Here is a 23,986-nt window from a genome sequence, read left to right as displayed (position 1 = left end):
AGCTATTTTGGGGTATTTGTTTGGAGCCCTGTGTTTGGCTCAGGCCATGTGTGTGAATGGCTGCAGACGCCTCCCCAGTCAAGTAGCCGTGGGTTTGGCAATGAGCTCCCTCCCACTGGGAGATAAGGCAGTTTGTACCCTGTCAGTGACCAGAGGCAGCCACAAAACATTAGGCAGGCTCCTGACTGTCGAGAGCTGAAACTGCTTGAAAACAGCAGGGTCAGTCTGCTCTCAAACACACTGGTATTATCTCATTAGCGGTGGCATTTACTGCACAGCTCAAGGAGCAGAAAAGGGAGTTGTTAAAAAAGAAAAAAAAAAAAAAGGCAAACAAATAGTATATGAAATCGTTAGGCAGAGGGAATGGTATTTACATGTGGGCTTTTTCTTTATTAAAGAAAGTAGTAGTTGTGCTACTAAGTGAATCATATACAAGCAGCAGATTATCACTTCCTTATCTTACCTCCAAATTACCTTCTCCTTCCAGCTGGCAGGGAAAGAAGGTGTTTTACCTGAAGCTCAGCCCTTGTTTATAAAGTTGTTGGGTTTTTGTTGGGTTGTTTTTTTTTTTTTACAACTGAAGAAATATGGTGTAGCTCATAACATTCAGGTTTGGGAATGAGAGACAGGCACTCCTGTGGAGCTCCTCTCCCCTCTCTCCATATCCACCTTCTCCTTTCTCCCCTGGGATGGTTTTGCTGTCAGCTTCTCTGCTGCAAACTGGAATGCCACAAATTTAGCTCTGTGGCATTATGGCATAAAGATTCAAGAGAAGACCAACCAGGAGGATAAAAATACCAGACAGCACACAGGTGGCATATCCCTGGGGGCCAGCAGGAGTGGTGGGAGACATGGGAAGTGCACATTAAGCTGTTTCCTTCAGCAGCACTCTGGTATTTCTAGCAGATACACTTCCATCAGGCTGTAAACACGGTCACAAACACAGGAATGTCTGAGATGTTTCCACAACAGGACCTCAAAATGGAGCTGCTTCACCTGTCCCTGCTGAGGACTTCAGGATGGACTTGGACTTGCAGCAACCCCACACCTGTAGCCTGGCCCTGCCACTGTGGGCACAGTTCTCACAGGCTGGGGGGGCACTTGTCAAATGAAAGGCTTTGCAGGGTCAGAGTTTTTATTCCTACCAAAAGTGTGCACTGGGATACTTCCTCAGAAGTGGATCCTTCTTTCAGTCTGTGTATGTACTCACTGCTGCAGTGGTGCTCTCAGTTGTGACCAGCAGGTCGATGTCGCACAAATCATCTGCATGGAAAGTTATCAGAGTGCCCTGCTGTAAGAAATCAGTAAATAAATAAGGTGATATCAGAGACAGAGCTCTCAAGAGAGAAGAGAGCAACCCATACTGAAAGTGTGTGGTGGAAGAGGAAGCTGGGGAAGGGTCTTAAGCTTCTCTTGGTACTCAGGTGTTGCAGCCATGTCATGGGGGATTTGGTCTTAACAAATCAGCCATATACATGAAAATCTGCTTTTTACAAAACAGAAGAAACTCCTCGGGTTTCCAGAGCACAAACAAGTTGTTCATGTGGTTTCCTCAGATGTGTGTGTTAACTTGGCAGATAACATAAAACCTGTGCACTCCCTCTGAAGGATTTTCTGTCTGAGCTGTGTTGGTGAATTGTACTTTCTCAGGCAGAACAAATTATATTATTTAGTTTCTTGCTGAAGTACAGGTGTAGTTCTGGCTCACATAAGTTCACATATGCAAGTGCTAAAATTAGAGTTTCCAAAAAAATGTAAGGGGGAAAAACCCTGCTCTCAATTTCTCCATTGTTTGGCTCAGGTAGTTTTCAGAAGACAGAGACAGGACACAGAGAAGGGTATGCAGAGAACCAAAAGAATGTGTTGAAAGTGCAAATGCACGCAGACACAAAAATATTCTGGGACAAGCTCACTGGCACGGGGATCTGTAAGAAGACACTGAGTTAATGATTTGCACTTTTTAGAATGAAAGTTTATGCAACTAAATTGTCCAGACAACTTTTTTTTCCCCAAAAAAAATTGCCAATTTCATATGGTTTTTTGGATGAACTTTTCATAAAGCGCCTAACAGTGACTTTAGGCTGAATCCAATTCTGTAATCTCTTGGGGGTTGTTACAGTAAAACAAACTTTCAAATGGTAGGGCCCCTCCTGTGCTTGTTGTCATACACAGACACGCTGCTTTATAGCACCAGAGGTTTCAGTTTCAGACAAGCTAAAAGCGCTTCTAATTTAATAGAAACAGCACTGGCCAAGTGGTGAGCAAAGGAATGGATACTGAGAAGAGAACAGGGCAGGAACTACACTGAATAATGCAGCTGCAATTCAGTGCCAACAGAAAATGGGTTCCAGTATTTTTTGACTAAGATGTGTACTTGTCAAACAAAACCTGGCAGGACAAAGTTATCTTTCAGATTTCATCCTGAAAGCCAGGAGATATAAATAAGGTGAGGAAAAATAGTGCAAGTTACAGCATATAATGTTTTTTAAAAAAGTTTTATCTACTCTAGATGATATTGCTAAAATATAAATTGTATTTGTTTTGCTTCTATTTCTTACAATCTAGAAGAGATGTATATAGTATAATTAAGGCCTTTTTCTCTTGCGCAAGGTAAAAAATATAAGTGTACAGAAAGCTGAGTATGAACTTACTGGGAAAGAAACTTCTGAAATGCTTTCAGAACTGATATCATTATGAAGCATATTGTTATTCTGGCCTCTGCACAAATGAATTTTTCCTTCTTTATTTATTTGTCCATTTATTTTCTGTGCCCAGGACATATTTACACTAGGTAGGCATTCTTGGATCCATAAATGAAGTGAATGCCAAGAGGCTCTGTAAAAAATCACTGCTCAAGAAACTCCCTGGAATATGATCAGCAGTATATCAGCTCTTAACAGTTAGAGTTAGATTGCACAAAGGCTGCATGTTTGTTGTTCTCAGGTATTCCTCTGCATAAGAAATATAATGAGATTAAAAAATCATTAAGGCTTTCATGTGAAGCCATACAAGAGAAGAATGTAGGCATTTTCCTATTCTTGAGTAGCCATTTCTTCTTTTTATAGCTTGGTTTTATTTGTTATCATAGGCCAGATTTAGCTCACTGATAAATTCATTCAGGCTACCCCAATTTTTCTTTGTGAATGGAAGTGCAGGCTGGCACAGAGAGCAGGATAGCTCTCTGCATGAGTCTGGGTGTTAAATTGCCTCAAACAAACCTGGCAGGACAGCTAAAATACATTGTTTATAGGTGAGACTGAGCGATTTAATTGATCATTCTTCACAACACTGCAAAGGGATGCCGAGAGTGGTGAAAGAGTCTCAGCCTGTCTGGCAAATATCCTGCAATTTTAATTGTACTCAGACAGGAAAAAATACAAGGCATTTGCTGCAGCTAAGTGAACAGTCCAAAGTGGACAATGTATTTAACACATTAAGGTTGGGAGTCTGGGCTGCATCAGAGCCTAAAGAGCTCCTCGCAGAACAGCTCCAAGAACAAACAAAAGCAGAATTAGCAACCTCACCAGTCCCTGCCTCAGTCTTTGGCACAGCCTTTTCTCATATTGAAGGTTAATATGGGTGTGATTTTTGCACAGGTAACACAGTGGAGGTGTGGGGACAGCTGGATGGCATTCAGGCTACTTGGGAATAATCCCAAAATCCTCTGAGACCAAAACTTTCAACCTGTGGTTCCTTCATGGCATTGCAGTGAACTCTGATTTTTTTCTTGTCCAATACCTCTGAGTAAAAGTAAACAGAGATTTATTTATATATATGTAGCCAGTCCTCTGATTTACCCTCAGCTTTTAGAACTGTTTACATATGAGCTGATCCCAAATAGTCCTTTCTAAAATTGGCATTTATTAGCTCAATCATCTGGCACTGCTTTCTTTCTTAAGGGTGAGAGTAGAAGCACACACAGAACAAATTGTCAGACGCATTTCAAAGTTGTTTTTCTGCCGTTTGTGGTCCTAGTGCAGTGCTGGAAATGAAGGAAAAAGAAGCACACCCATTTTTCATACAAATGGTGCTGCATTTGTGAGATTTTTTCTCGCTGACGCAAATCCAACAGTTGAAGAGTTGCAAGGGAAAAGACAAGAATAAAATAGAGGCAGGAGTCATCAGGAAGAGCAAGGTGTAGCTTGTTGTTGCTGCTCTTGACTTCCACTGTTACCAATCCACTCCAAGAGCAGAATTAAAAAATAAAAAGGCTGTGTCAATGACCTAGATCATGTCCCTGAAAATACCATGTACAGCACTGGTTTTCTTTCCCATTCACCCACACTTCAAGAAGACACAGGAGCCATGGAGACTGAAATTACTCAAAAGGAACTATTTTACTTTTGCCACTTTTCATTTTGACATTTCTATGTCAGAACTCCTTGACAGGAAAAAAACATGTTCTAAAAATCAGACGTCATGCAGATGTCTCAGAAAGAGAGGCACAAAAACTGCTGCTCACTCTCAGAACTGAACTCTTGTGCATCTCTGAAAGAGCAGTTAGATTGAAATGAGAGTTTAGTGTGGAAATCAAGCTGCTTTCTACTGTGTCCATGACATGAAGATCGTTCTAGATGCTCATTAGTGAAATACTGTTGATAAATAATAAAATGACACAGTTTGGTCACATTTCCTATGATATCCACAACACCCAGAGTACTTCTATTTAGTGTGAGTTCAGAGAACAGGCATTTTGCAAAGCTCCTTGTTATGTTTTATGATAGGTCACAAGGAATTAGGGCAGATTCTGGTTGTCTGAAATAAGTATGTGTAAATAAACAATGAAGTGCCAATTAATTGCCATCTATTACAGAGGAGTTGTAGGAAGGTAATGCTCTGCTGCAACGCAGTTTAAACTTAATTGATAGTTCTGTACAGATTATAAATCACAGAAAAATCTACCTTAATGTGGGGCATAAGCTGGATATTAAATACACTGTTGTCTGCCATTAATAATGCTAATGTTTCAGAGTTAGGAAAGGTACAGAACAGAGCAGCCAAACCAGCCTGTGACAGGGAGATGGGAAATGAATTATCCAGAAAGATTAGCCAGAATTAGGCAGATTGATAATAGGAGACTCTCCAGGGATATGCTGAAGACAATACTGAAACCAAAGTAACAAAGAGAATGGATCACATTCATCTTTTTAAGATAGTCCCTAATTTGAAGAGTCTGGAGTGTGGGATAGCAAGGAGGTGACTCAGAAATGATAAGTATTTCCGGCACATTTGTTTAGTGTTGTTGAAATATTGAACAAATAGCTGAAGTCAAGAGCAACAAGTCAGGGGTTTAAAAGGAGCTCGTTTGTTTTCTTTCTGTGAAGGATTTTTGAGATTACATTAGCTACATATTTGAACTTACCATGATAAGTTCTAGGGTGATTTGTATTTATTGGGGTTACAAGGGCAGGCCTCAGTGGACCATATGGTATTTTTACAGGGCTGTTTCCATAACAAAAATGACACAAAACTGTATTAACTTTTCACAGATTGATAGAGAAACAAACTGTCTAAATAGATGTGTTTGTTTAAAAAGGGCTTGAGGTGGGGGGAATCCCTGCAGGTTTTCTAAGCAGACGTGTACCTATAGGTCTGAAGTTTTAAACTGGGGGTTTATTTCCATTCTCCTAAGATGTAACTGAGAAAAGAGGCAGTGGGAGTAAAAAATACAAAGAGAAAGAAGGAAGGAAGGAGAATAAAGAATGTGAATCAATGCAGAGGGGGGAAAGGAAAAAAAGATTTAAAATCTGCTTTCCAGGTAGTTTCTATAGAACAGGATGGGAGAAAATTCACAGCTCTCTTCACCTTGGAAGACTTGGCCATGTCTTCAGTTAAAACTTCTTTTCCAGCTGAACCCTCTTTCTTCCTGGGTATCACAATCTGAATGGAATATTTCTAGCTTCATTCTCTGGAGCTGGCATAAAGATACACATTTGCTTCTAAAAATTAAACATAATTTTAAAAAGCAGATACTGTGATAAAATCAGATTAAGTAACTTATTGTAAGTAGATAGTAATTTAAGTTTGATTTTTTTGAAGCATTATATTCATGTTATTACCACACATTTTGTGTCTGTAAGCCACTGATTACTAGAAGGTGGGAGAGAACAGCAGGGGAAAAGATCATTTTTTATCTTCTTCTCCACTTTCCCCTATTAATCATGGTACCAGACAGGATACTGGGTTACATGGAGCACATGTTTGGCCCAGAATGGCCAGTCTTATAATGTACAGTTTTATGAAGTGATGAATTCTAGAATGAGAGTTCCAGCGTGCTTTTTTGTAATAACTTGGGGTTTTGACATGCTTTTTCACTTACAGTAATTATTCCAAGGCGGAAAATTGAATAAATGAAAACGAGAAATACAGAAAGCTGAGTTTACATGAAAAATGGCTAAGATGAATTTCATTTTGGGACTTAACATCAAGTCCTGTCTATATTGCAGAAAAGACTTGCTTCATTTTCATACCTGAGGTTTGTTAACTAATACAACCTGAATTCCTAACTCAGACAAAGCAAACTGTGTTTTTTGCTTAGCTCATCAAAGTGACCACGAGGAGTGGAGGGGAACTCTTACAACTCGTGTGTACTTTATTGTTGTTTAAACACAACTGCTAATAGGTGAGTGTGTCTAAGCCAGGGAAGGCAGAAAGTGGTAATTAGCACCAACTATGGCATATTGACATCCTAAGTCTTAAAATTCCAGGTCCTGTATTTCCAGTCATATGTCAGAAAAAGGAAACTTATAGAAATGAAAGTTTCTCACAGATATTTATCTGTGGCTGCACAGTACCTTAAAAATTATAGATAAAACCTATGTATAGTGCCCAGAGAGGAAGGTCTCTATGTTATCAGGAGGGAGTTCAACCTGCTGAAAGCCCTTCCTCTGCTGGGCCAGCTGTCCTTGGCTGTGTTAACTGAGTTTGTTACCTACAGTTTTTGGTGGCATTTATTGAAGGCAAAGGCAGAGACAAGTATTTCTGTGGAATGGCTGTGCTGCAGGCACAGGCGGGAGAGTAAAGGAGTAAAGCATCAGGCCCAAGGCCATGTGAATAATCATGGCAGAGAAATACAGTGCTGAGAGGAAAAAACTCCATGAAATGCAGGACCACACTTTGAATCCCTCCTGACTATCACTGATAAAATTTAATATCAAGTAGTAACCAGTGAGAATTCTCTGTCTGTGGCTCAAGAGCTGAGATCAGCATAGTCATGGCATGGCCATCCCTGCTCCCCAAAGCCCAGGCTTAGGCAAGGCTTGCACAAGCTGCTCTCGAGATCCTCTCGGTCACGTTGGGCAACAAAAGTGCTGCAAAGTGCTTTGGATCAGGACCTGCAGATCAGGTTTCTCAGAGAGGTTTGTTTTTGGCACCCACTTTCCAACAGAATAAGTGAGCCCCCGTCGATATTCCTAAGCAAGCACATAAAAGGTGTCCCTCTGTTGTTCCTGTGAAAGCAGGGCAGTGAAATCCAGAGCAGGCTCTGGGGGAGCAGGTTGCTCTCTGCAGGTCAGCTCTGTGCTGAGATGTACAGCAGAACACAGAGTGCCTCTTTCACTGACCCGAGCACGAGCTTGACCTCCAGACCAGTCTGACCAGATGCACCTTGGCTTCCAAAGGGCCTAAGCACCCAAAAAACCTCGCTCATCTGAGGTTAAATCTGCGTGATCTTGAGGAGGAGCACTTCCCTTTCAGCAGGCATCCAATTAAGGCACTGAACTGGTGCTCAGTAGAAATTAGTTCAGTTTCCAGGTGAGAAAGATCACCCCTAACATACAGTTTATACTCTCTGCACACCAAATCCACATTGTTCATCTTGGGCATAACACATCTTTCCTCCCATCTGTGGTCCCTGATTTTTAACTTGACTATGAGGTCTTTGAGTGAGGGTCTCGCCCTTACTGGATGCATTCACATATCCATCCACTGAGATCCAGCCACAGAAATTGGTGCAAAGACCTTCACAGACAGGCAAGGCGGCTGAACCCTTACATACACCCAGACTCCAGCACACCCCTCTCCTGCTGCAGCCCTGTGTGCTGCACTGCCTCAGCATTCGGGTGACCCCAGGTAAGCCCTGGGTGGCATTCACCCACCCACCCTCCCCATCCATCCAGCCAGCAGTGCCATTTTTAACACCTGACCCACTCACTACTGCCAGTTTACATCAAGAAAGCTCTGAACTCTTCTTGTGGACAAAGCCCCCTTCCTCTGCGGACCCCACTCTGCTCCTGGAGGGGAGCCAGGGCTCCCTTGGCAGTGCAGCCTCTGGTGCAAGGCCACCCAGTTTTGGGTGGGGGCCATGCCTTTGTGAGAGGAGACCTCTCCAAGATTCCCTGCTCAGCACAAGGCACCTCCTTGACACACCAAGCAGGTGGCTGTGCCCTCCAATGCTCATGTGACACTCACCAGGCAGCTGCGTGACCACCAAGGTGACTGCGGGGCAAGGCAAATTCTCATGCCCCAGAACAACTAGAAGGCAAACTGCAGAGAGTGAGCGGGGCTGAAGGAAGAGCAGGCTTTCTGGTCAGCAGCAATTCATCCAAAATCCCTTCAGAGATGCCAAAGAAATGGCCCTGCCCCCACTTCACCTTCTAATAATTCAATGTCTGTGTTTGTTGCCAGGTAGAAGGCTTTTTTTTTTAACTTCATGGGGAAAGTAAGACAGGATTCTAGCAGAATCCCATTGCAAAGCACGTATTTCTTCTTTTTCTTTCCTTCTCCCTCCACCCCCTCAACAAATCGCCAAGGTCAACATTGTAATAAACAGCAGGAAAGGCCCAATTTTCTGCACCTGTGGCCTTGTTTGTCTCTATATTTCTATAGGTGAATGGGCACTGGGGACACAGAAAGGAAGCAAATTCAATGGATTGGTTTAAAAAACTCAGCATGGTAATCAGCAGGCACTCAGGTGAAATGGCTTTAAAACCCTGTTAAGACAGAGCCAGAGTGAAACAGGGTATCAGGGTGTGTAACTACAGTGCATGCAGCTTGGGGTTGTTTTTTTTTTTTTATATAAAAACGTGGCATTGTTAAAAGTCAGCCTCTAGTCAAGTAGCTTGTTATTCAGGACACAAACCCCTGCACCTCAAATCTCTTATACAGAGCAGAAGAATGATGTTGGATTTAATCTCCTTTTTCATCCCATGAAGATTTAGTGCAGACTAAAGGTACTAGACTAGTAGAAAATGAGTCACTTTTAAAAATTTTTTTGGAAGTAGGATGGACTCAGGAACTACGAGTTCCCCCACCAGCATCTAAAACCTGCGCTCTGCCCCCGAGCAGCTCCTCCCTGCAGTCCAGGTTTGGGAACCTGAATTGGTGGAGCCTCTACCCTGCCAACCACTGCTTGGAGTCAAGCTTATCCCTGAGGGCAGATGTTCCCTCTGCAGTGCAATGTTCCATGACTGTGTAATACACCTTACTGGGGTTTTTTCCCCAAAGATACATGCCAAGAGGTGCACAAATTCTCTCACATTTGGACAGATTTGTTTCCAAAGTTTTTATTAAATGCCTCAGGGGAGTGATTTGTAAAGCCCAAATACTGCAATAATTGATATTCTCCTGGTATTTCAGTTCACTGATGCACTGTGAAAAGAGCAGATCTCAGGTTGTCATAGCTCCCTGAAGGTTTTGGGAAAAAAGACTGTTAAAAAAGATAAACACCTTTTGGCAAAAGCCAAACTGTTTGCCTTGATTTGAGTTTACCACTGGGTTATTTCTGGCTCTGTTGTTTATCCAGGTCCCTCCTGAATAGTTGTAGTATCCACTCATCTGGGTACATCTCCTTGCTCACACATAACACTGCTGCAGGCACAGATTCAGACCCTGGAGCACTTGTGGGGTTTAATTTACTTGCAGTAGGAAAAATTAAGTCTGAAATAGAAACGGGCCTCAGTGAATTTTTTTCCTAGTGCTATGCTCCCAAGTGGAGCTCCAGCAGGATGTGCACTATCTGTTTCCTTGTTTTCCCAGGGGTGTGGAGGGAACCTTTGCTATCAAACTACTCCTTTTAAAGGATACTGAGGCTTTAGACATTGGCAGGGGAGAAAGAATTCAAAATGGAAAAACCAAAAGCAACTCATTAAAGAAAAGATCAGGTCCAAACTTTAATATAAAGTATTGACAAGGGTTCCAAATAAGTATTCAGTTGAGTTGCAAGGAGATAAGAATGAGTTGGCTGCATGAATAATTTGATTGCTTTTTGCCTAAAATGCCATTTATGGTCTGGGCTCAGTTCCTCTATAGTTTGGCTGAACACACGCCTTCACACTTGTATATGCGTACCTAATCTCAAATACAAATACTCAACCATGGATATGTTTGTTCAACCCTCTGTTGACTCTGGTGATCAATTTTGAAGCCTAAAAGCTGGTTAACAGCACTGTAAATAGCTCAGAGGCAGCTGTTTATTTGCTCATGATATTTGTCAAGCATTTTTATAAAAACAGACACGTAGGAGTAGCTTGTATTTTCTTCCTTGATACTGGAGACAGATAGCACTCACCTGAGCTGGTGCTCAGCAGGAACTATCCTGGCTGCTCTGGCTGGTTATCCAAACATTCTGCTCAGATTGGGAAGCACCTGTGACCTGTCTCCTGACTGAGGCTCTTCCCTAGACTTAACTGCAGCTTTGGACAAATTGCTTCATCTTCAGGTGTAGTAATGGTCACTTGGTCAACACCTCAGTTTGTATCAATCTGCAGATTGAGGATGGCTCTGGGTTGTGAACTAGGCATGAGTGCTAGCCTTAAACTTGCAAAACACGACTGTAAACACACTCATAGTTTTGGGGATGTGATTAGATGTTCACTGTAGGTGCAGGAGTACAAGTCATCCAACTGACCTGCAAAAATGAGATAAAACCCAACCAAGCAGCTCACAGAGATCTCTATTTCTCTATTGTCCACTCTTTTTAATGAGGGGGAGCCTGATTCAATAGGCCTCCATTAATTTTGAGGTGGACCACAAAGAAGCCTGTTTGACCTTTTTCTCCTTCCATCAGACTGCCTGCTCTCACTCACCAAGGCAGACAAATCCTCACCCTGTGCTTGCCCAGATTTTTCTCCAGCACAGTCAGCTCTAGCAGCACAGAACACCTGTATTATCTCCAGGACTTCAGCAGCAGCCAACACAAACAGCAAACAGCTGGATGTCAGAAAAGACCAAATCTATCATGGCCTGACACGCTGTGTTGCCTCTGCAGCAATAAAATTACTGGTGGGTCAGCAGAAACAGCATCCAGAGTTGGTCAGATCCGCTGTGGAAGCTGCCTGAGATGATTCTGAGTTGCTTCGTTTTATTGTTGTTATTTATGGCTTTGGTTGTTAATGAATACTTCTGGTAAATTTGGTTTAGAGCCCGTGGGGTGAGTGTTATGTCACTGTGTTCCTGGAGCGTTCTGAGCCAGCCTCCCCCATGGGGTTTGCAGGCATTCACTATTCCAGTCAGTAGTTAAGGGAAATGTAAGGACCACTTCAGTCCTTGCTGATAAGCAGCTACCAGTGAAGTGACTCTGCATGGCTGGGTGGCAGCACAGCAACACTAATCAATATCTGGAAACAGGACTTTGGGGTACTTCTTCCACCTGCTGAAAAGAGAAAGTGCTGTTCTCTAGCCTGGCATTATGATGCATGTTCATTGATACGAGAGATGGGGATTTTGTTTTACCACCATGAAAGAGTTGTGTTTATCCTATAAACAGAAAAGAGAGAGAGCGTGATTAAAAGCTAAACTCAGGTTTTTTAGTCAAGATTTTTAAAGGCCCCCCCCTCCCCCCGTCCCTAGAATAATTAATTTCAAATTCGTAGTTCAAGGCTATTGGTCCAACACTAAATAAGTTAGTCTGGAATAAAGTAGCAGAGTGAACTTGCTGCCACTAAAATAATTTTGCAAATTTTTTTGTTTTGTCAATAGGACCCGAGCAGATCTAAAATTCTGATCTAGCTTAAAAGTCTGCCCGGGCTTAAATACACCCTCACAGCAAGGTTTCACTTCTCAAATTAATAGCTTTACAATAATACCATTTGATGGTAGACTATTGCTTGTTTTGGGGTCCTGAGGGTTGGATTGGTGGAGTTTTTTACAATGCTGTTTTCAGTTCCTGAAAATAATTAGGGAGGACGAAGAGCTGTTCAATCTGATGAATACCGTACCGATGCTGCAGTATCCTTAGACTGCGGCTGACGGGAGCCCAGTCGGGAAACCTAAGTGCTAAAAATCCTGATTTCAGTAGGTGGCAGCATCCCCTCTGTGTCACTCCCAAACCAACACCCGACGTGCTGCTCCGGGGCTCGGGAGCTGTAAAAAAACCCCCAGTTTGCCGTGGCTGCTGAAGACCCCCGGTTCCACCTCCCAGCAGTGGTGGCTGCTGGTTCCTACACCTGATCCCAGGACAGAAACGAGCCTTCCCTCCCTCCCTCTTTCACTGCATGAGGTGTTTTCACTTGGCAGGTTGGGTTTGTCTGAGAGGGGAGTCCTGAGGTTCTGCCCTCGAAGTATCACACATTTTTGTGGTGCTATTTTAGCAGCTGGTCTGTCCTGCTCCAAAGAACGGGTCAAGTCCCTCCCTCACAGGCCCAGCCGTCCTTCATCTCTGCCTTGCAAAAGGCATCGTTTGATTCACTGCAGTGAGAATCACAGTGGTTTACAAGCCAGTTCAGGAAAGACTCATTCTCAACATGAAAACAAATAATATTCTGTTAGAGATACGCAGTCTGGTAGTCACAAAGCTCTACAACATCCTTCTACCTGCCATCCATCCCCAAAAAATACACTCGTGCAATTGCAGTTCAGTCCCTTCTTGTGGCTGTTAGGCAATATAAATTAACATATGGATTAGTTTTTTAGGACAGCTGTAGAAGTCATCCCTCCCCTCCCTTTTCTTTTTCTTAAATAGTGTATTTATCTTGCTTGGCTAAGCTTCTCTCTTGCTTTGGTGATAACAAACAAGCACTACTGTAGGGCAGGACTTTAGAGGATTCCTTTGTTCACTGAGCATTTTTGAAAGGAGAATGCCCCAAGTCAGATTTCAATGTAATATGGCTGCAGTTCTAAAGCATCTTTGTGGCAATTATGCCAGCCACAAACAGCACTTGGACCAGGTTTGTTATATTGCCTACAAAGCAGATGGAGAGGAAGGATACTGTTTAGGAAGTGGCTGGAGAGTTTCTCAGTCAGGGAATTTCCAGCTAAAAAGATCCAGCCTGGTTTTAAACCTGGCTAGGTCCTGGGCTTGAATCTAGTTCCATAGGCTTTAACTGAAATCCCTGTTCCTTTTTATTCCCTGTCATTCCTCTGGAATGCAAGTTTAAAGCTAATTTTGTATGTTGGGGCAGCATCAGAAGGCAGTAGTTAGGAGTCAACAGCATCAAAGGAAACTTTCCATAAATCCCATCTCCCTTTGCCAAGCACTGTTAGGGCCATCTTCTGTCCTTAATATTCTGTCCATGAACATTCCTGTGTATTCACCACATAAGGCTAAGAATAGTTCAGCCATTTAAGGGCCTGAGTTTACAGACAGGGACTGTATGAGTAATGGATTGCTGGGCTGGATCACTGCTAAAACATTCTAGCAGTCCATGTTTGTCAATAATAAGGTAATAAAACAACACTATCTGATTTCAACTTTCTTACCTTAGCAAAATATTAGTTCTTTGTCAAGCTGAGCTTGGTTTTCTATGCACAAAGAACTAGAGGTTTGTGAAGTTACCAGCTTTCCATTAGGCTTGGTGATGATACGTAACCGTAATGCCAAATATTTGTGTGTTTTCTTAACCTAGCTTGTCAATCCATGTTCAGTCAATGGATGAGCATACAGTACAAAATCAAATAACAAAAAAAATCAGTAACACGAGAAAATAATTCATCAAAAAGAGCCAAAATCTCTAAAGGAAGTTTGTAAATTCATTTGTAAGTCCAAGCCTCTAGTAACATATTCATGTATCCTTTAAGATACCAAATCAGTCTTCAGTGTTACTCTGCCAGGTGTCTGAATCCGCAGAATCACAGGATGGGGGGGTTGGAAGGGTCCTCTGTGGATCATCCAGATTCCCCTGCTCGAGCAGGATCACCTGGAGCAGGTTGCACGGGATCAGGTGCAGGTGGGTGTTGAATATCTCCAGGTAAGGAGACCCCATGGCCTCTCTGGCCAGCAGTTCCAATACTCTGACACCCCCACAGTAAAGAAGTTATTCCTGGGCATCAGTCCCTGCCCGTTCCTCTGGTGCCATGGCTGGGCCCCACGGAGCAGAGCCTGGGCCCTGCTCGGAGCCCTCCCTGCACACAGGGACACCCAGGGCTGAGGGCCCCTCTCAGCTGGGGCTCCTCTCCAGGCTGGACAGCCCCAGCTCCCTCAGCCTTTCCTCATAAGGGGGATGCTCCAGGTCCTTCATCTTTGCAGCCTCTGCTGGCCCTGCTCCAGGAGCTCCATGGCCCTCCTGTCCTGATGATCCCAGACCTGGTCACAGCTCTCCAGATGTGCCTCACAGGGCTGAGCAAAGGGGCAGGATCACTCCCTGACCTGCTGGCACTGCAGCAGGTGCCCTGTCCTGATGCACCCCTGGATTCCATTGGCCCTCTTGGGACAAGGACACACTGCTGGCTCAGGAACACCTTGGTGCCCCAGGTCCTTCTCTGCAGAGCTGCTCTCCATCAGGTCAGCCCATGGCATCTCCAGGGAGCCCTTGGGGACTTTCTGTCTGCCTGCACTGTAACCATTCTTTTCACTGCCACCAGGGAGCTTCAGTCTTACTTTCTAGTAAGTGACAGACTGCTGTCAATATCCTAATGGTGGTGGTGACAATTTTTCTCATTCCTCCTTTGCTGTTGTGAGGCCTAAACCAGTCTAGAGTGAAAATGAACACACTTATAGGAGGCAGGATGAGGGGAAAGGGAAGGGGAATCACTCTGTTTTCCACAAAGTCTTCTTGTATTGAAGTGTGCAGAGTTCATGTTGGAAACACTCCTCAGCACCCAGATGATCTTTCTCTTACATTTATTTTCAAGGAAGCAGATTCTTGTACTGACACCACAGTTCAGGAGTAGAGATGCTGAAAACAGGGAATATTTTGTAACTTTGCAGCCTGATTATCTGTGTTTTCCTAAAGAACTACCATTTTCATAACTAAGTATAGACATACGTACCGAAGTACCACAGAACAGTGGTTTGCAGCTTGTGATCTGTGGCTCCATGGATGACTTAGAGAGTAGCCACAGAAGCTAGTGGTGAGTAGCAAGTATTTAGTCAGAAGACTTAAATTCTTTACGCAGAAGTCCACACCCACACAAAGAAGAAATAGTGGTCCATATTACTGGCAAAGTTTGAAAGGCACAGAAATAAAAGAGTAGGGACTCAAAATCAAACAGATTTCAGCAGACTCCGTGGTGAGGAGACCATGGGTGTGTCTTTGGGCAGAATGACCTACAGCACAAGTGGCTCTAAATGAGCAAGGCCAAAGGGTGGATGCTTTCTAAGGAACAGCCACACGGAGATTCGCAGGGGCTCAGTGGTGCTGCTAAAAAAGACATTTCCTTTAGACTGGGCTTCACCACAGCTAAATTGTTTCTGGTGCAAACAGAAAATAACTCCAGGCTTGCCATGTACATTTCCCTCCAAAGGGAAGCTGGAATAAACTGCTAATTTCTATGGAGTCCAGATGAGGTAAGTGTAAGGAAAGGAAGGGCACACCAGGGTGAAAGGACTTTTCAGGAGTTCCAGCACAGGTAAGGAGCAGAATAGGAAGGAGAGAGCAGGGCAGAATAAAATTGTGCATTAAAATGTATCAGTGGACAGCACCTGACAGGTTCCCCCCCCCCACCAAAGCTGTACTTTGAGCTACATCTCAAGCCTGTTTGTTACATCAAATGAGTCAAGAAAAGGAGACAAGATGTTTTCCTCGACATGACATAGTAAAGCCTACTTCAGAAAAAAAAAGCCTTAAAACAAACTTATAGAACTATTTTAATGGCATGGTATTAGTAAATTATTCCTACTGTGTCATGAAAGAATAAAAAAGAGGACAAATCAAAGCCCAGCCGGAAAAAAAAACTCCCTGAAAAAAAAATAGAAAAACGTAATATCTTGCAATTTCTTTTGAAGTCAGCACATTTTTAAGTTTTTATTTGGGTGAGAACAGAGCTTTCAATATGACAAGTGGTCCAGCTAAATTTTTCCAGCAGACTGTGCTGCTTCTTGTGCAGTATTTCCACAGTGAGGAGTCTCCCTGTTCCTTTCCCAGTGCAGAGAGAAAGCAGGCACTCTCTGGGTATCTGTTGTCAGCAGGGCTCAAGCTAGGTTAGCCAGGGGCACCTGCCACAGGCTCTTCAGGCTGTAAATGACAAGAGGGACCCTTCTGCATCCTCTCCTAAAACTGAAAACAAAGCAAATTAGGCACAGAGGTACTTCAAGTTATGCAGTTGGGATGCTGGGATGATCTCACAGTTAAACTGACACCCCCAGCACACTCAGAGGGAAATGAAATAGTCCTGCAGTGCTCCCATGGTCTGTGTTTGGTCAAGCAGGCAGCACTGTAGTTCTCTCTGTGTGTGTAAATATATATATAAAGGGGGGAAAGTGATTAAAAGAAAGGAGATTTCAGCTGAACTCCCATGAGCATTGTTCTCCAGTATTGCCTGTCCTGAGAAGAGGCTGTGGTGTCACACCTTCCTTACGATTTGAAAGAAGAGTTCTCTAAGAGCAGAGAGCTTGTTTCCAGATTTCTGGTCATCCAGAGTTTACATGCAGAGGAGATGCTGAATGTTTCTTTCTTTGCCATGATGGGAATGAGAGATTCCTAAAGAGAGATTCCATGGTCTGTTGGAAGACTCTAGAGGAGGCTGGGAGCTCACAGCAGCTGAACAGCTGAGCGATGAGGGCTTATCTAGGAAGGAGCTGCCCACCTGGGTATGAAACCTGTGGGGCTGCGAGACCAGGCTGGGGACAGGTGCCCAGAAATGTGCGGTGGCTGCTTGGTGCCACCAAGCTCTGGCACAGGGGGCTTTGTGTTTGTCTCCCTACCTCTGCTCTCATCTCAGGCTGCCCAGTGTGCAAAAGGATTTCTCCCAATCCCACCATGAGCCCCTTGCCACCGTCTCCTTCACCCACCTTTCACCCGCGGGTGAGGGAGCCCTGGGTGGGGTGGGTCTGTGGGAGGACAGGGCAGGTTTGTGAGAGGTGACAGCTCCTGTGACAGGCGCTGCAAGGCGGGTGCCCTGGCGGGGGGCTGTTTACAACGTGATACCTCAGCAGCTGCTGCAGAGCTGGCCCTGAGCTGTCAGTGCCTGGGTTTTATGGCACTTTCATCACCATCTGTCACTCCTTTAATGGCGTGGCGTGCGTGTCCTGCCACCTTCCCCTGCCACCCTGTGCCCCCCCAGCACACACACACTCATTGGGGAGCTCAGCCATATGGCACCGAGTCATCCTTGTCTTCTGGGTCCGTCCTGGGGGACTGTGGGGACAGGAGCTCAGCAGGGTGGCCCAGGTAGCCCAGAGTTATGGCCTTGGAGTAGAAACCAAAATATTACCGTGCTAACATGAGAAGTATGGTCTGTCCCCGTTTCCATCCTCATGGATGTGTCTGCCATCCTAATGTGGGCTGTTGCGCAGCAGCAGATGTTTGGCTCAGTCTCCTGCAGGGAAAAGTAGCCTAAAGGTTGCTCTTTGTTTATGTTTTATGATAAACGGAGAAAGAATAAAAAACACACACACACATTTTTAAAGAAAAGCATTTGTTTATGTATACATAGACACACCCCAAGGCTTAATGTCAGACCCTTGCCAAGGAACATATGTTATTTCAGCTTGACACATTTTGGTTGCAAGATCCAGGACGTTCTTTTCATTCGTCCAGAACGGGAGAAAACTCCAAGTGAGCCGCAGCACTCACAATCCCTGTGGCTGTCTTCCATCACCAGGCTGTGTCTGTGCTGCGAGCACACGTGGTTTGAAATCAAAGCCTGCCCCAGCCTCGGAGAAGCACACCCAGAAAGTAACGAGATCTGGTTTGCCATGCCTTAGCTTCCAACCTGGGGGAGTTTTAATGCCTGTAAGCTTAATGCCGTGCATTATACTGTTATCTGCATTACCTGGGAGGGGTTGAGGGAGAGTTTGTGGCTGAGAGTAAACTTCACTGTAGCAATCCTTTTTTTTTCCCCTCTTATGTGTTCCTGTGATTGGCCATTTGATTATAGTGAATCCCCAAAGGCTCATGGATTAAAAACAAAGGCTGGTTTGTAAGTGAACTTGCTGTTGATGGATTAAGGCAGTGTGCCGGCTGTAACCAGATCCACAATACAAGTTCATTCATTTGGAGAGCAGCTCTCGACTCGCATTACACCCTCCCTGCCTGCTCCTCACCATCCAGCCAGTGTAACTTTACACCTCCACGATTTTATCACAGCCGCAGCTCACCAACAATGTGTGTCATGCTGTGAGAAATATAACTATAAATCAAAGTGCTACATATGGTGCAGCGGTAACCTTCCCAAAGACCCTGCTTTGGAGGCCATCCCTAAACAGATTTGTTTGTGTGCGTGTGATGCGTGTACACATATGACAATCAGAGGCTGCCACAACAGAGAGCTCCTATTTTCCAAGCTGACATTTCACAGTACGAGCCAGAAGAGTTCATTTTGGAGCACAGAGCAATGTTTGTGATATCAATACCAGTAGACGCCTTTCAGACTTTTCACTCTAAAGCCAAAAACATTTGGGGATGATACGTTTTTATATCATTAGCGGGAAGGCAAAGCCAAGCATGCCTATATTTCTGTGATATGTAGAAGGGAACTTTCACCCCTGATTTTCTTTTATTTCCCTCACTCTCTCTGGCTCACGTGCCACTCTGAGCATTCCCAATCCTCGGAGAGTGCGATCTTTAAGAGCTGTCATTACACTTCTCAAGTTTGACAGAAGATAAGAAAGCGAACAACTGGTTTTAATCATGACAGATTCCAAGTCCTGGAAGTCTTTCCAGAAGTTACTCCCAAGAGCTGACGTTTTCTGAAGCCCCTTCTCCTTTGGGCACGTGTGCACACTCACACAGTCCAGGGAGCCTCACCTCCAGAGCTCATTGCTTGCCAAACACTGTCCCTGGTAGACAGGAAGAGTAAACCACGATGTACTCTTGCAAATTATGCGTGATCAACTGTTTCTGCTGTGGAAGAGAGCCAGGACCAGGAATGCAATAGCCCAGCTACGCAAAGCCCCAAAGAAAAGTAGTCAAGGCAAAACTGCTGTGCAAATGGCATTTCTGCCTGAGGAAGAAAGCCCTTTCCAAGGCCCACTTCTAGTCACTGATCCTGATGATTTATACCAGTCTCACCTGCTTCTCTTGCCTTAGTTAGGTAGTGTCAAAAATCCCAAGATATGCTGTTCCTGGTTTTACTCCTGGAGTTAATTTGTAATATTGTGTATAGTACCCTCTGCATATTTCAAAGGGGAAACCAAGGCACAGGAAGATCAGTTGACGTAGTACACTGGAACTCTGTGGCAGAATGAGTTGTCAAGCATGCTTTGATTTTTTCTGCTGCAAGAGCTTGACTCTACAGGAGGCTGAAGTACAATGTGATACGTGCTCTTCCCCCTGAGGAGGTGATTTACACCAGCTATGGCTTTAGCCATGCAAGATAAAATAGCAAAATTCAAGGAAGCTTTTAAGTACTGTATGACTTCCAGGTTTTCCCCAGTGCTAACCCAGTTCCCTTGTCTGTTATGTGCCAGTTCTGCCTTGGCAAAAACAAGACAGACCACGCACTACCTGCACAATTATCCCACAGCCGTAGCTGCCACTAAGGCTTTTTTACTTTAACTCTCTGAAACTTTACTGCAAATTCCTTTTTAAGTTTCTAACAGGCATGGAAACAAGACACAGACAAGGTCTGAAGAACAGCTTATGAAATAGTTTTAATGGACAACCAGCTCCTCTGTGTTTTATTGCATTTTCTTTACAAGAATATATATTTTTGTATTAACTGTTGTTGATGTTAGCCTAACTTCTGTGGTAGATCCTTTTTGTGGTTTCATCATCCACAAATTTGGAAAATGAATTTGACTGTTGGAAAATGAATTTCCTTTTTTAATTATAAAAGCAAAAACTTTTTGGTTTCATTTTTATCATTAGGTTTTTTTCATAGAAAAATAATTTCTTGCTCTATTGCAAGCTCTCTGGAACATTTTAAAGCAGATACAGTTGTGCTGAGACAGCAGCATGAACCAGTTTCTTCTGCTGCCACATGGCTGTATTTCAGTGGTATTGAAGGTACACTTGTGCTTTCTCCACAAGAGAAGAACAGTCCTAATGGAGTAAAGACATAGGGAGTGAAATATGTTCTTTTTATCTGCCTTGATAGTACAACTATGACACAGTTTTATGGAGGAGAGAGAGAGGAATCTCCCTTCTCTGTGTTTTGAGCTTAGGTTACTCGAATTAAACAAGATTTTATTACTTGGCTTAGCATTTTTTATTAGCAACTTCAAGAATTCACCATGGAGCCAGTTTGAATATTACAGCAATCTGTAGTAATTGGGCTTGTCTCCACTTAGAAATTAACTGTAACCAGGGGTCATACAGTAAGAGGAAAAGCAAGGGGGTGAGGAGAGCAGAGGGCACATTTGGAGTGTTTGAAAGTGAATGGACAAACCTTCAAGCATCAGTGCCTGGTAGCTGTCAGATTCAGACTGAGGAAAAGCAAGGCCTGGAGTCATCTGCCTGCAATGAATTATTATTAATCAGTCACAGCCTCACCTGGGTTCCTGTTGTGCCAGTGTGCAGCAGGGTGTGGGAACCAGCTTCACACATGGCATCCTTGTTGGCAATTCCAGCAGCAGGATCCAGCAGGAGTGACTGCAGACCAACCAAAGAGTCCCTGGAGTCAAGGGCAGACTTTCCTGGGACTTTGCTGACCTCTGGATGCTGTCCTTTGCAGAGATGATACAGATAACTGGGGACAAATGCCACCTGTGTCTCTCAGCTCCTGTCCTGGGAATGGACAGTGGTGAGGTGACAATTGAATGTTGTTCACCAGAGCCATGCTCAGTGCTGACAGAGACACACTGGTGACAAGAAGTACCTGACGTGGCCAGTGCCTTTGGCAGCTGTGCTGTCACCACGGTGCCCCACCAGTGAGTGCTCCACAGTACAGGACACAGGGCCAGCACCAGCTCACACCAACCCACGGACACAGCTGTGAAGACAGAGATAATTTTAGGTTTCAAGTAGTTGTATTTTCTGTAGTGCAAGTCTTGTGTTTGAAAAGGCTTGGAGCTGTTGATAGATGTGCTGGTGTGAGTAAAGGCACAGCTGGCAGCTGCTTCAGATAAAAGCACTGCATGAAATTGTGCCATTTATATAACTCTTGTTTATGGATTGGGAGCACAGGGATAATCGTGGGTTTATATGAAATCACACAGTCAATATATTGGGCATGCCAGTGTTTATGAGAATTCTGCTGGCATGGAGGAGCTGAACGGTTTTAAATCACCATACCTGGCATTGAGCTCCTTGGAATTAGGTATCAGGGATGTTTATGCAGTATGTGTTTCATATGCCCTTCAAAAAACTTGGTATTCCCAGGAAAACTGATTTAGATTTGTCACCATTTTCAACCCTGCCTAGGGAATACACCACAATTTAGAACCTTACAGTACTTGAAGATGATCTCATTCTGTTTATCTTTCTGTTGTTTGTTAATTTTTGAGCATTAATTAGCTCCAGACATGGTATTTATGTTCCTTCCATGAGTTCTATCGTGGATCCATAATTAGGGTGATCAGTATTTATTTATTGCCCAGATCCAGATAATTGCTGGTTGAGTCTACCCCCATTGTAATGTATTTTAAACATGTGGCTTTGGCTAGAATAGTTCAGGAGGCCTTTCTTTTCTGTGTTTATAATTGTATTAGCTCTGCTCTTTGCAGAAATAAGGCTGTCAAACCTTTAGAAAAATCAACCATGTTCTGATGAGTGGTACATCTACTCTTTATTCCTTCTGTTTACAGCTGCAAGAAATCTTACACTCCATAACATACTTGAGATTGGAGACCTTTCCATTGTTCAAACAACTTGAGATTACCTTGACACTTCCACCTTATAAGACTTTTGCCTTGATTTCACTGAGGCTAGGATTCCATCAGGATCCTGCTCCTTGGCCCAACTCCTGGATCAGGTAGTGAGGGAACACAGAAAACTACCAGTCCACCTGGAGAACTGACCCCTCATCTTCTTAGATCCCGTTTAGACTCCAGCAAAGATAGTTGAGTTGCCCTTTCCTTCCGGGTGAAGGAAAATAAAGACTATTTCCTACTTAGTCACAGAGGAGAGAGAGTGGCGTGAGGTGGAAGTGTCACTTTTAGTCCCTGCTGGCTCTGTATTCCTGTACCATATTTTCCCTGTCTTGACTACCTAGGTATGATATTTAACAGAAACTGTGAGCTTGTGCTTAGCCATCCTCCCCCTTCTAGAAGAGGAGTGCAACTCAGCTGATTCTGCTGTCATACTGAAATATATGTAATGTATATATAAAAATATATCAAATTATATCTATGGTTATATATACGTGTTACTAGCACTTTCCAGAACAAACAATTAGCTCCAACTTCAACATTAAGTCTTTTTCAAACACCTAGATCTTGATATTACACATTCTAAGCAAACTTTCATGTTTAAAAAAATCCAGATCTTGGAAAATGAACAGTTAAGAGGTCCTGTGAGTTTCCCTCTTGCCAGCAAGCCTTCTTGCCTTGCCATCATTTTTATTCAAGCTGCTGCTGCTGTGCAGTGCCCTAATGTTTATAAATGTACAGGCACACAAGTACCTACAACAATGAAATTAAGAGCCATAATATTTTTCATTCTGTTATTAAAAAAAAAAAAAAAAAAGAAAAAATATAGATGTGGGATTTGGTTACCATGGAAACAACAGCTCGTAGTGCCATTTAAGATGCCCCAGGACACCTCAGGCTTTTTCCAGAAGGGCACATGCCTTCAATACAGGCTGGGTCATGCCTACAAGGGTAGGGGAGATCAGACACCAAGGGAGTCCAGAGTGTCTCTAGGCAGAGATTTTTAAGCATCTTCATCATTGTATTTGTCTAGGCAATGAAAAGTGATTTTGCTTCTAGCAGGTGAAAATTTTATGAGTATTTTGATGGAACTTAGTAATTGCCATGCACAAAGGAACCTTGCAAAATAGGCTGGTGGAGTGTAACAGATCTGTGAAATCAAGCTTTCATCATCCTATTAGCAGTTTTCTAAGAGCTCTGGAATCAAAATGTTCCCAGTGTGTATCCATTCCTACTCCACCCCACTCAGCACATGCATAAATATTTTCTTGAAAGTCCCAGGCTTCCCAACCTTCCCCTGCAGAGACAGAGGTGATGATTGTAAACAGATAAGTTTCCCAAACTCAAGGGAGAAAACAGTGGAAGAATCTGTTCATTTGTAATAGGCTTATTCTTACATGCAAAGGTATGTGTAAGATTGATTCCCTCACTAGAAAATGACACAGAAAATTACTACAAGTTTTCATCTTTTAAAATATTTCAAAGTAAATGAGGGGGGGAAAAAGTTAGTAGGGAAGTATATGGAATACAGATATAAAGAAAATACTGCAAGCAGAAAGCTATCAACCATTCAATTGCATAGCCAGCTTATCCAAGGATAGCTGAAGCAATGATGTGAAAGCAATAAATGATCTTTTCCCAGCTAACAAATCAGTCTGTAATGGGTGAGGCCAAGTTCTTATCTACACTAGAAAGCAGGATTGTGCCAGCAGCTGGGTTAATGAACCAGTGCCAAATACCAGCTAACTAAAAGTATCTTGACTTGTAAAATGTCACCAGTGCAGGCTCGGGGTGCTGGTTGTCCCTGCTCCAGGGGGTTGTGGCCATGGTGACCTGTTCCCCCACGGGTCAGTCTGGCTGCCACAGCAGTTCACTGAATTTCAGCAAAGCTGTGGAAGAGGGTTTGTCTTCTCATGGACGAGG

General features: G+C 43.6%; 1 protein-coding gene and 1 long non-coding RNA gene across 3 annotated transcripts in view; one reads left to right on the top strand and one right to left on the bottom strand.

The window, feature by feature from the left end:
- Nucleotides 1–23,986, top strand: part of LOC125325234 (potassium voltage-gated channel subfamily KQT member 1-like) — a 200,974-nt gene that overhangs the window by 45,921 nt on the left and 131,067 nt on the right. The window lies entirely within an intron of this gene.
- Nucleotides 16,019–21,281, bottom strand: LOC125325235. The gene is made up of 3 exons (XR_007203245.1): nucleotides 20,748–21,281; nucleotides 17,527–17,631; nucleotides 16,019–16,370 (listed from the first exon to the last, which is right to left on the bottom strand). It is a non-coding gene; the product is annotated as an uncharacterized LOC125325235 (long non-coding RNA).

The sequence above is a fragment of the Corvus hawaiiensis genome, chromosome 4, assembly GCF_020740725.1.
Source record: "Corvus hawaiiensis isolate bCorHaw1 chromosome 4, bCorHaw1.pri.cur, whole genome shotgun sequence".
NCBI lineage: Eukaryota > Metazoa > Chordata > Aves > Passeriformes > Corvidae > Corvus > Corvus hawaiiensis.
This window is presented reverse-complemented; position numbering and strand designations above follow the sequence as displayed.